Raw genomic sequence first — 12,396 nt, 5'->3', positions numbered from 1 at the left:
ATATAAATTGGTTGTGGCTATCGATGCCTTTGATCCTAGCACCTAGGAGATGAGCTTCAGGCCAGCCTAGTCTACCTGTAGAGTTCCAGGACAGTCAGGGCTACATAGCAAGCTCCTGTGTTTAAAACAAACAAATGAACAAACAAACAAATGAATGAACAAAAGAATAAAACCAAAACAAACTATAAGAACACAATAACTTGAGCAGGAAGGGTTAAGAAACAATGCTTGGGGGGCTGGGGATTTAGCTCAGTGGTAGAGCGCTTACCTAGGAAGCACAAGGCCCTGGGTTCGGTCCCCAGCTCCGAAAAAAAAGAACCAAAAAAAAAAAAAAAAAAAAAAAAAGAAACAATGCTTGGATTCTGCCCTTTAGGAGATGTCCTGGTGCTAGATGGCACTGGCCTGTGTTCTGCTCTGAAAGAGACCTGTGTTATAAAGTGCACATTTTGTGTCTTTACATTTCTATAGTCCACTACCATTTCTTTAGCTCCCTGCGTTTCCAAGCGTCCATCTACTGACGACTGTCTCCTATTTCCTAGTTGATTGGGTTTGTTTACAATGGGGCAAATTATTACCATTAGTAAACCTCAGAAGGGAGGAGTCTATCCAAGCCCAGGCCGTGAACTGTCTTTGTTGAGCGTGAGCAAAGAAAAGGAGTATATTTGCGATTTACTTCTTTTCTATTGCTTAAAAAATTAAATTTATTTTTTGTCAATCAATAAGAAATAAAAGTTATATAGGTTAAAAATATGGAACACTTCATGGATGTGCATGTTATCCTGCTATAAGGATTCATAACCTCATCTGTGTCGTTCCAATGTGAGTGTATATGCTGCTGAAGTGCTAGCAAGGATTGGCTTCCAATAGAAAATAGCCTATTGTCTAAGGTACGTCTCCAGAATGCTTCCATTCCTCCTTGGCTGCACATCTCTTGAGTGCCAGGCATTCCTCCCAGTGGGTGTGTCCCTGGTTCTGAGCATGCACACCTGTGGTGCAGTGCACACCTGCAGTGCAGTGCACACCTGCTGCTTCTCCCACATGCCCTTCTCTGTGGAGAGAAGACGGTTCATCACCATGAAAGAATGAAAACACTTCACGGCTCTGAGTTCATACTGTCTCCTGGTGTCTGTGGCTGCTAGTTTTGTTGCAAGCGCCATCCTTACCTTCCAGCCCTTGTCAGATATGCCATTAAATTTGTTTTGCCGGTCCTAGCTGAGAGTCTGACAGAGCTGGCATCAACTGTGATTATAGCTTCAGAGAGAAGATGAAGTTATGAAAGATTCCTTCACACTTGCAGGGAGAAGCCTTATAGAAACATATGACTTAGTCAGGGTGAAGTAGTCAAGTGACAACATGATCAGGCTCACTACTCTGTCTTCCCAAGGCCAAAGGGATTGTCTGTGTGTGTGTGTGCGCGCGCGCGCGTGCGTGCATATGTATGTATGTGTGTGGGTTTGTTGTCAGCATTGAAGCAAGTGCCTCAAGCAGGCCAGGCAAGGGATCTATCACCAAACTGCACCTTCAGCCTGGGAAATGGGATTTTTATTTTATTTTTTGCCTTTGTTTTCCTTTTCCTTTTCTAGTGGTTCTCTTCCCATCTCCTCCCACCTCCTCCTTTTTCTCTTAAAGGCAAATAAAACATACTTGGATTGACAAAACTTTTCTAAAAACACCCATTCCTGTCTTCACCGACCTATCTCATTTTCATGAAAAGAGCACTTTAATATCCTATCTCAATCCTGTACTATTCACTGAAGGTTGCTCGAGTCTCCCAGCAATACCCTCCCACTTTACCGACAGTTATCTCTGTCCTCCTTGGCATGTTTCATCTAGTACTCAGTAAGGCTCTCTTCTGTCAGTCTTTGTCTCACAGGGCTTAATAGTTTTTTTTTTTTTTTTGAGGCATGTTCCCATAGACAGGAACCAGAAAAAAATCCAACCACAAGCCCCCTCCTGTTTTCCTCCCCCCATTCTGACTCCTCCCCATTCTGACTCCTCCCCCATTCTGACTCTTCTGGGATCAGTCTTTGCTCCTCATTATCCTCACATTTTGTACCTGTCTTTTTATGTTTTACTTGCTGGACTTCATCCTATACCCAAACAAAATGTTCCACACAAGTTCTAATAACTATCACCCTACAACAGCTCCAGTTGTTCCATTTGATCCTGGTACATCTGCAAAAAGCATCTTTTACAAGCTATGGAAAAACCCTGGCAAAAACAAACCTTCATCCTTTCACCCCAGACCAGATACAATTCTTTACATTATTTTCTATCCCCCCAGCCCGGTCTCCTTCCTGTGATACTCTGTAGCACCCTGTTACTTCTGATAGCTCATTTTTGGTGCAACAGTCCTGGCTATAGGACCAATCACTGTCACCCTGAATCAACTCTATGCCCACTCTGTTCCTCCATATCCCTCAACCTTCTTGGGAAATTTTTCAGTTCTACTCTGTAGCCAAGTCATCTGCTGCTTCCAGCCTTCTAATAATAAATAATATCCAAGTTTCTTAGGAGTACAGGATGGCAATCACCTGATCCATTGCAGCTGATCCAGTTAAGATTTTACCCCTACTACACGACCCCCTCTTCCATGGACTCAAATTCTATCCTTCTGGCAAAGACAGCAGCAGAAAACAGCTATAACACACATGGCCTGCATGTTTTATGTCCTCTCAACGCATAGGTAGCAGAATGCCTCCTTGCCATGAAGAAACACAGTCCTGTCCAAGATCAGACCAAGCCTCTCCTTTTTGCCTCTTTTCTCTCTATAGCTGCCTTTTAATAATCTCACATACTTCACTGTGACTCATCCTGAAATTCTTGCACTCCCTCACACTCCATAACAGATAATATCAAGTTGTATGCTCTGCTGACTATGACAACTGAGGATACCAATAACAAGACATAATGGGACCAACCCCATCCATTTGATAAGACTTGCAGGGATATGGCCTGGGGTATGATCCTTTAAAAATTATTTCTAGGGGTTGGGGATTTAGCTCGGTGGTAGAGCGCTTACCTAGCAAGTGCAAGGCCCTGGGTTCAGTCCCCAGCTCCGGAAAAAAAAAAAAAAAAAAAGAAAGAAAAAAAGAAAAAAAAGTATTTCTATTCTTATTCCTCTTATTAATTTGAATTTTCAAAAATTTAAAGTTAGCAAGTAATAAATTTCCTTATGGAATTCATATGGACTACTTTCATTGATCTCCCTTCTGTCACCCAGTCCACTGCCTCATTCTCCTGTCCTGTCCTGCTCTTTGCTTGTTCTTTTCTGGGAGTCACCATCCCACTATTATGTCACATGTGTTCTCTACCTGTCCTTAAAGCCTGATTTTCCTCCTACTGGTTTCCTTTCTTGTTTCATCGCCTAGACACACACACACGCACACACACACACACACACACACACACACACACACACACACACACACACACGGGTTATCTCACTAACTAATATTTCCCAATCCCATCTATCCTGGTTGAGCTAAGGCTTGAAACCCTGGAAACCCTGAAGGGACAGTAGGCGTTTCACCTGTTCCCAGGCACCAGGCCCCTGTCATTAGCAGCAGCTCCCCATAGATTTGTGGTCATCAGTTATCTATGGGCAATGTCCCAAGCCCCTACACAGGTAAAGGATGTGACCTAAGGGTCGCATAGGCTCAAGACAGATCTCCATTTTAAAGAGGTACCTAAAGGCCTGGAGGCTTAGCCAATAAACTTTCTTTCCCAGACACTCCTCCCTGCAAAAGGTATTTAATCTCAGGTCCACCCTGAGAAGTGGGTACGGTTTTACTCATCTACTTTCCACCAGGACAATAAACACCTTAAAAACGTGGACTGTCTCTTTTCATCGGGATCTGCTGCAAGGAGCCATGGAGAAGGCCTTCACCTACAGAGTCACCGTGTAATCTCCCATAGAAGTACTCTCTGCGCTCCCAACCAAGCTCAAGCCAGCCTGCAGCCTTCAAGACAAGAACTCTTCCCTCAGGACCAGTCAGAGCCCCCGTTTTTTCCCCCTCGCCCGGGGCTAGATCCAGCCCTCAGGCCCCTACTCCGTTTTCTGCACTTAATGCAGCGCCTGGGTGCTGAGAACCAGACGGCCCTGGCCTCCTTGCAGGCCTGGAGACCTCCAAGCCAGCTCTGGTGTCCTGTACCTCAGACAGTGCTTCTCTACCTCTGGGGCTTCCCTGCCACCCAACACCCGCCCAACAGTGTGGGACAAGCACAGTCAACTTTCTGCCTCCTGCGTCCACAGAGGCCGAGCCCTGTGGTGGAGTAGACGTGGGACCCATGAACCCCACACCAGATATTATTATTTAAGGTTAAATACAATTCTGTTGGGAATATGTGCCACATTTGCATTATTCATTTGTTGATGGACATTTAGGCCGATTCCATTGCCTGACTATGAATAGGGAAGGTAAAGACATGGTGTGTGTTGGGGTTTAAATCTCGGCCTTTTGTCTGGACAAAACACACCGAGCCAACATGGTTCCGCATGGAGAGTTTTAGTGAGAGACGAAGAGGAGAGGAGAGGAAAGGAGGCTGGCGGCAAAGACAAGGGGGGACGAGAAGAAGAGAGAGCAAAAGGGAGAGGAGGGGGCAAGCAGCCCCCTTCATAGTCAGGCACAGCTGGCTGTTGCCAGGCAACTGTGGGGGTGGAGCTTAGACAGAATACCAATATTGTGCAGGAATGTCTGTAGTAGACATAGACTTGCCCCTTTTCTTTGTGCCCTGTCCTGACAGTCTTCCACATCACCCTTTCTCATGCGAGGTGACATTCTGGGTTTCTTTGCTATGGCCCTTGATGTGGTGACTAGAGTTACTTTCTTGTGGGGGATCTTATTTCTGTCTCTGTTAGGTGTCCAGGGACAAGGAGGTGGTATGCTGGGCTCAGGCCGTGAGTTTCTGCCTAACGACACTTTGGCTTGAAAGGAACTCGCTTACAAAAACTCTACTGTACTCTGCTCCCAGACCCCGTGAGAGAGAGACCCAACCGCCTGGTCAGGTGGGCACTCCTGAGGCTGCAGAGCAGAAGAGACCACCAACACTGCTCACCCCTGCCCACATCCCTGGCCCAAGAGGAAACTGTATAAGGCCTCTGGGCTCCCGTGGGGGAGGGCCCAGGAGCAGCAGGACCCCTGCCTGAGACACCACCGGAACCTGAAGGAAACAGACCGGATAAACAGTTCTCTGCACCCAAATCCCGTGGGAGGGAGAGCTAAACCTTCAGAGAGGCAGACAAGCCTGGGAAACCAGAAGAGACTGCTCTCTGCACACACATCTCGGACGCCAGAGGAAAAAGCCAAAGACCATCTGGAACCCTGGTGCACTGAAGCTCCCGGAAACGGCGGCACAGGTCTTCCTGGTTGCTGCCGCTGCAGAGAGCCCGTGGGCAGCACCCCACGAGCAAACTTGAGCCTCGGGACCACAGGTAAGACCAAATTTTCTGCTGCAAGAAAGCTGCCTGGTGAACTCAAGACACAGGCCCACAGGAACAGCTGAAGACCTGTGGATAGGAAAAACTACACGCCCGAAAGCAGAACACTCTGTCCCCATAACTGGCTGAAAGAAAACAGGAAAACAGTTCTACAGCACTCCTGACACACAGGCTTATAGGACAGTCTAGCCACTGTCAGAAATAGCAGAACAAAGTAACACTAGAGATAATCTGATGGCGAGAGGCAAGCGCAGGAACCCAAGCAACAGAAACCAAGACTACATGGCACCATCGGAGCCCAATTCTCCCATCAAAACAAACATGGAATATCCAAACACACCAGAAAAGCAAGATCTAGTTTCAAAATCATTTTTGATCATGATGCTGGAGGACTTCAAGAAAGACGTGAAGAACTCCCTTAGAGAACAAGTAGAAGCCTACAGAGAGGAATCGCAAAAATGCCTGAAAGAATTCCAGGAAAACATAAAAAAACAAGTAGAAGCCCATAGAGAGGAGACACAAAAATCCCTGAAAGAATTCCAGGAAAACATAAATAAACAAGTAGAAGCCCATAGAGAGGAGACACAAAAATCCCTGAAAGAATTCCAGGAAAACACAATCAAACAGTTGAAGGAATTAAAAATGGAAATAGAAGCAATCAAGGAAGAACACATGGAAACAACCCTGGATATAGAAAACCAAAAGAAGAGACAAGGAGCTGTAGATACAAGCTTCAGCAACAGAATACAAGAGATGGAAGAGAGAATCTCAGGAGCAGAAGATTCCATAGAAATCATGGACTCAACTGTCAAAGATAATGTAAAGTGGAAAAAGCTACTGGTCCAAAACATACAGGAAATCCAGGACTCAATGAGAAGATCAAACCTAAGGATAATAGGTATAGAAGAGAGTGAAGACTCCCAGCTCAAAGGACCAGTAAATATCTTCAACAAAATCATAGAAGAAAACTTCCCTAACCTAAAAAAAGAGATACCCATAGACATACAAGAAGCCTACAGAACTCCAAATAGATTGGACCAGAAAAGAAACACCTCCCGTCACATAATTGTCAAAACACCAAACGCAAAAATTAAGAAAGAATATTAAAAGCAGTAAGGGAAAAAGGTCAAGTAACATATAAAGGCAGACCTATCAGAATCACACCAGACTTCTCGCCAGAAACTATGAAGGCCAGAAGATCCTGGACTGATGTCATACAGACCCTAAGAGAACACAAATGCCAGCCCAGGTTACTGTATCCAGCAAAACTCTCAATTAACATTGATGGAGAAACCAAGATATTCCATGACAAAACCAAATTTACACAATATCTTTCTACAAATCCAGCACTACAAAGGATAATAAATGGTAAAGCCCAACATAAGGAGGCAAGCTATACCCTAGAAGAAGCAAGAAACTAATCGTCTTGGCAACAAAACAAAGAGAATGAAAGCACACAAACATAACCTCACATCCAAATATGAATATAACGGGAAGCAATAATCACTATTCCTTAATATCTCTCAATATCAATGGCCTCAACTCCCCAATAAAAAGACATAGATTAACAAACTGGATACGCAACGAGGACCCTGCATTCTGCTGCCTACAGGAAACACTCCTCAGAGACAAAGACAGACACTACCTCAGAGTGAAAGGCTGGAAAACAACTTTCCAAGCAAATGGTCAGAAGAAGCAAGCTGGAGTAGCCATTCTAATATCAAATAAAATCAATTTCCAACTAAAAGTCATCAAAAAAGATAAGGAAGGACACTTCATATTCATCAAAGGAAAAATCCACCAAGATGAACTCTCAATCCTAAATATCTATGCCCCAAATACAAGGGCACCTACATACGTAAAAGAAACCTTACTAAAGCTCAAAACACACATTGCACCTCACACAATAATAGTGGGAGATTTCAACACCCCACTCTCATCAATGGACAGATCATGGAAACAGAAATTAAACAGTGATGTCGACAGACTAAGAGAAGTCATGAGCCAAATGGACTTAACGGATATTTATAGAACATTCTATCCTAAAGCAAAAGGATATACCTTCTTCTCAGCTCCTCATGGTACTTTCTCCAAAATTGACCATATAATTGGTCAAAAAACGGGCCTCAACAGGTACAGAAAGATAGAAATAATCCCATGCGTGCTATCGGACCACCACGGCCTAAAACTGGTCTTCAATAACAATAAGGGAAGAATGCCCACATATACGTGGAAATTGAACAATGCTCTACTCAATGATAACCTGGTCAAGGAAGAAATAAAGAAAGAAATTAAAAACTTTTTAGAATTTAATGAAAATGAAGGTACAACATACCCAAACTTATGGGACACAATGAAAGCTGTGCTAAGAGGAAAACTCATAGCGCTGAGTGCCTGCAGAAAGAAACAGGAAAGAGCATATGTCAGCAGCTTGACAGCACACCTAAAAGCTCTAGAACAAAAAGAAGCAAATACACCCAGGAGGAGTAGAAGGCAGGAAATAATCAAACTCAGAGCTGAAATCAACCAAGTAGAAACAAAAAGGACCATAGAAAGAATCAACAGAACCAAAAGTTGGTTCTTTGAGAAAATCAACAAGATAGATAAACCCTTAGCCAGACTAAGGAGAGGACACAGAGAGTGCGTCCAAATTAACAAAATCAGAAATGAAAAGGGAGACATAACTACAGATTCAGAGGAAATTCAAAAAATCATCAGATCTTACTATAAAAACCTATATTCAACAAAACTTGAAAATCTTCAGGAAATGGACAATTTCCTAGACAGATACCAGGTATCGAAGTTAAATCAGGAACAGATAAACCAGTTAAACAACCCCATAACTCCTAAGGAAATAGAAGCAGTCATTAAAGGTCTCCCAACCAAAAAGAGCCCAGGTCCAGACGGGTTTAGTGCAGAATTCTATCAGACCTTCATAGAAGACCTCATACCAATATTATCCAAACTATTCCACAAAATTGAAACAGATGGAGCACTACCGAATTCCTTCTACGAAACCACAATTACTCTTATACCTAAACCACACAAAGACCCAACAAAGAAAGAGAACTTCAGACCAATTTCCCTTATGAATATCGACGCAAAAATACTCAATAAAATTCTGGCAAACCGAATTCAAGAGCACATCAAAACAATCATCCACCATGATCAAGTAGGCTTCATCCCAGGCATGCAGGGATGGTTTAATATACGGAAAACCATCAACGTGATCCATTATATAAACAAACTGAAAGAACAGAACCACATGATCATTTCATTAGATGCTGAGAAAGCATTTGACAAAATTCAACACCCCTTCATGATAAAAGTCCTGGAAAGAATAGGAATTCAAGGCCCATACCTAAACATAGTAAAAGCCATATACAGCAAATCAGTTGCTAACATAAAACTAAATGGAGAGAAACTTGAAGCAATCCCACTAAAATCAGGGACTAGACAAGGCTGCCCACTCTCTCCCTACTTATTCAATATAGTTCTTGAAGTTCTAGCCAGAGCAATCAGACAACAAAAGGAGATCAAGGGGATACAGATCGGAAAAGAAGAGGTCAAAATATCACTATTTGCAGATGATATGATAGTATATTTAAGTGATCCCAAAAGTTCCACCAGAGAACTACTAAAGCTGATAAACAACTTCAGCAAAGTGGCTGGGTATAAAATTAACTCAAATAAATCAGTTGCCTTCCTCTATACAAAAGAGAAACAAGCCGAGAAAGAAATTAGGGAAACGACACCCTTCATAATAGACCCAAATAATATAAAGTACCTTGGTGTGACTTTAACCAAGCAAGTAAAAGATCTGTACAATAAGAACTTCAAGACACTGAGGAAAGAAATTGAAGACCTCAGAAGATGGAAAGATCTCCCATGCTCATGGATTGGCAGGATTAATATAGTAAAAATGGCCATTTTACCAAAAGCAATCTACAGATTCAATGCAATCCCCATCAAAATACCAATCCAATTCTTCAAAGAGTTAGACAGAACAATTTGCAAATTCATCTGGAATAACAAAAAACCCAGGATAGCTAAAGCTATCCTCAACAATAAAAGGACTTCAGGGGGAATCACTATCCCTGAACTCAAGCAGTATTACAGAGCAATAGTGATAAAAACTGCATGGTATTGGTACAGAGACAGACAGATAGACCAATGGAATAGAATTGAAGACCCAGAAATGAACCCACACACCTATGGTCACTTGATTTTTGACAAAGGAGCCAAAACCATCCAATGGAAAAAAGATAGCATTTTCAGCAAATGGTGCTGGTTCAACTGGAGGTCAACATGTAGAAGAATACAGATTGATCCATGCTTATCACCCTGTACAAAGCTTAAGTCCAAGTGGATCAAGGACCTCCACATCAAACCAGACACACTCAAACTAATAGAAGAAAGACTAGGGAAGCATCTGGAACACATGGGCACTGGAAAAAATTTCCTGAACAAAACACCAATGGCTTATGCTCTAAGATCAAGAATCGACAAATGGGACCTCATAAAACTGCAAAGCTTCTGTAAGGCAAAGGACACTGTGGTTAGGACAAAACGGCAACCAACAGATTGGGAAAAGATCTTTACCAATCCTACAACAGATAGAGGCCTTATATCCAAAATATACAAAGAACTCAAGAAGTTAGACCGCAGGGAAACAAATAACCCTATTAAAAAATGGGGTTCAGAACTAAACAAAGAACTCACAGCTGAGGAATGCCGAATGCCTGAGAAACACCTAAAGAAATGTTCAACATCTTTAGTCATAAGGGAAATGCAAATCAAAACAACCCTGAGATTTCACCTCACACCAGTGAGAATGGCTAAGATCAAAAACTCAGGTGACAGCAGATGCTGGCGAGGATGTGGAGAAAGAGGAACACTCCTCCATTGTTGGTGGGATTGCAGACTGGTACAACCATTCTGGAAATCAGTCTGGAGGTTCCTCAGAAAATTGGACATTGAACTGCCTGAGGATCCAGCTATACCTCTCTTGGGCATATACCCAAAAGATGCCTCAACATATAAAAGAGACACGTGCTCCACTATGTTCATCGCAGCCTTATTTATAATAGCCAGAAAATGGAAAGAACCCAGATGCCCTTCAACAGAGGAATGGATACAGAAAATGTGGTACATCTACACAATGGAATATTACTCAGCTATCAAAAACAACGAGTTTATGAAATTCGTAGGCAAATGGTTGGAACTGGAAAATATCATCCTGAGTGAGCTAACCCAATCACAGAAAGACATACATGGTATGCACTCATTGGTAAGTGGCTATTAGCCCAAATGCTTGAATTACCCTAGATCCCTAGAACAAACGAAACTCAAGACGGATGATCAAAATGTGAATGCTTCACTCTGTCTTTAAATGAGGAAAAAGAATACCCTTGGCAGGGAAGGGAGAGGCAAAGATTAAAACAGAGACTGAAGGAACACCCATTCAGAGCCTGCCCCACATGTGGCCCATACATATACAGCCACCCAATTAGACAAGATGGATGAAGCAAAGAAGTGCAGACCGACAGGAGCCAGATGTAGATCGCTCCTGAGAGACACAGCCAGAATACAGCAAATACAGAGGCGAATGCCAGCAGCAAACCACTGAACTGAGAATAGGTCCCCCATTGAAGGAATCAGAGAAAGAACTGGAAGAGCTTGAAGGGGCTCGAGACCCCAAAAGTACAACAATGTCAAGCAACCAGAGCTTCTAGGGACTAAGCCACTACCTAAAGACTATACATGGACTGACCCTGGACTCTGACCCCATAGGTAGCAATGAATATCCTAGTAAGAGCACCAGTGGAAGGGGAAGCCCTGGGTCCTGCTAAGACTGAACCCCCAGTGAACTAGACTATGGGGGGAGGGAGGCAATGGGGGGAGGGTTGGGAGGGGAACACCCATAAGGAAGGGGAGGGGGGAGGGGGATGTTTGCCCGGAAACCGGGAAAGGGAATAACACTTGAAATGTATATAAGAAATACTCAAGTTAATAAAAAAAAAAAAAAAAAAAAAAAAAAAAACAACTCTACTGTAACCCTTGACCTTTCTCCACCCTCAGTCTTGCCACCGAAGGGCCGTCTCCTGTCATGTCCCCTGCCTGACAGGAAGTCTCCCTGATCACTCATGGCACCAGATACCTCTTGCTGCCTGTGCTACGTCCTGTCCTTCACTGACAGCTTCCTGGCAAACATGGCTTTTCTTTCCAACATTTCTCCTCTGTGGTGGACATCACACTGGCAAGCATGGGGCTGTATGCCTCAGCTGGCATTTGCCTTATTGAAAGGATGAAATTGAGACAAGAAATCCCATTTTGAAAGCACAAAAATGTAAACAACCACCAAGCAAACAAACCCCTGTTAAGTTCTAGAACTGAAATGCTGTGCTCCGTGACAATGACTGGTTAAAGGGGGCTCCATTCATCTAAAACATGTAGTCTTACGTTTCTATTAGAACTTCTGCCCTAAGGGGATAAAATCCCTTTCTCTGGGTCCAATATGTCAGCAGAGAGATCAGAGGGTAGGAATGGGGTCCTGAGTAAAAGAAGCTAGTAGAGAGAACTGGTCTGAAGTAGAAAAATCAGCATCTTAGAAACAAAGACTCCAAACAGAAAATGAACTGCAAAGCAAACAGGTCAGGCCTGGCTAGCAGCATTCTGCAGAGAGGCTCTCAGAGAGCAGATCATGGCTTGCTCTCCGTTTTCATTGTAAAGGAATGGTCTTTTTAAAGGGTAAGATCGTATAAAGCAAACAAATATTAAAAGCTTTATTTAAGCTCGTAATTTGGGGAGGGAGCTAGGCAGTTAGTTGTTCTAACCGGTTCAAAGGAGCCTCAAAGCACAAGTTTATCTAGAATCCAGGAATGTCACCTGATAGGTGGAGGAAGCAGAACTGGCTTTTCCAGGGAGGGGAGTCTCTCTCACAGGACTGGGTCATT

This window comes from Rattus norvegicus, chromosome 15 (assembly GCF_036323735.1).
Source record: "Rattus norvegicus strain BN/NHsdMcwi chromosome 15, GRCr8, whole genome shotgun sequence".
Classification (NCBI taxonomy): Eukaryota; Metazoa; Chordata; class Mammalia; order Rodentia; family Muridae; genus Rattus; species Rattus norvegicus.
Note: the sequence above shows the minus strand (reverse complement) of the source record.